The sequence below is a fragment of the Octopus sinensis genome, unplaced genomic scaffold, assembly GCF_006345805.1.
Source record: "Octopus sinensis unplaced genomic scaffold, ASM634580v1 Contig01815, whole genome shotgun sequence".
Lineage (NCBI taxonomy): Eukaryota > Metazoa > Mollusca > Cephalopoda > Octopoda > Octopodidae > Octopus > Octopus sinensis.
In genome coordinates, this window is record NW_021825115.1 from 15,001 (window position 1) to 16,750 (window position 1,750).

Consider the following 1,750-nt stretch of genomic DNA (forward strand, 5'->3'; position numbering starts at 1 on the left):
TTTGCCTTTATTTATTCATTTATTTGTTTTGTTCTGAAATAGCGTCTCTCGTTAAGAGGGGAAATTTTTTCATCGTACTTCAACGACGAGAGATCAGATCCATTTTAAGTGTCATAAAAACTGCAACGGGAGCCGTTTTCTATGGTTCTGTGTAGCTGAAGATGACTCTCTTGTTATTCAGAGTTTCCTGTTGGGGAACTGCCAAGTACTCTACAGGGAGGCAGGGATGCGACAGTCGTAAAAGGGAGCTGACAAAAATGCGATGTTTAATGAAGTTAAGAAGGTTTCCAATACGTTAAGCGTGTTGAACAGCGTGGGTGATGGGATGGGAGAAAAAAAAAAGGGATTATCTTTACGCCATCATTATTTTGTTCGTTTATCACTAAGGGGAGTGTGCCCCCAAAAATTTAACTAATATAACCTTTCGTAAAATAGGGAGTGTATGTTTGATTGAGGATGTTTTACGTATATGTTATATGTGTACATAGATGCATAGACACAGAAAACATACATTTATACTCACATATCTGTATGTGAGTGTGTGATTGTACATACTCACATGTATGTATTTAGTGCACGCACGATCGATTAGCTTATATAATTCAACGTCTTCATTATGAATTGATTGACCCTTTTTCCTTTACATCATAAAGGTGCGTGTGTATGTGTGCGTGTAATATATACATATATATGTGCATGCATAAATACAAGGTGGGTGGGTGATTAAAAGATCCTGGCTTTTAAGGGTATCGCGAAAGGTCAGGTTCGGGGCCCCAACTTCCGAATTCTGTTATAGGGGTTAGAAAACCTGAAGGAGCGCTGCAATAAGTGTGTGAATCTCAGAGGGAAATATGTTGAATAAAACCATAATCAATTAATCCTTCTGTATTTTCTTTTAACCCAAACCAGAAACTTGCAGATACCTCTCGTATATGTATATATATATGTATATATATTTATAAATGTATATATATATATATATATATATTATATATATATATATATATATATATATATATATATATATATATATATATATATATATATATTTATATGTATATTATAGAAAGGCAGAAACAAGAAAATGCCACTTCTATTTGAACACTATACAAATGATTTTTAAAAAAAACTTTTCTTTTAACTTTTTTCAATATGTATGTATGTATATGTGTTATATATATATATATATATAATATTATATGTATAATATATATATATGTATATATATATATATAAATATATATGCATATATATAATTTGATCTGATTTGATCTAGTTTCAGCTCATGAGCTGTGGCCATGCTGTAGCACAACCATTTTGGTGTTGCCACATAATTTTACTTCACTGATGCTTTTTAGAAATTGATATTTGGTGCATGTCGGAGTTTTATGCCGCTGCCCTCATCTGCACCTCTTGCCGTGAAGTCGACAGATGCAGATGCATATATATATACATACGTACACACACATACATATACGTATTTATACATTTACATGGGTATATATAAAACACACACTCACACATATACGCATATGTATGGCATCCCCACCCCATATATGTATCTACGTAACCTATATAACGTTTAAATATGTGAAATGGGACTTTGTAATCTGAACAGATAAAACAAAGAACTAAGATCAAATGTTCAGTCATTGATGCTTCATATTAAGCACCAAGAAATTATTAAATTTAGTCAAGAATCTATATGTTTTGAGTTCAATCCTGTACAGTGTCAGCATCCCCCCACCCT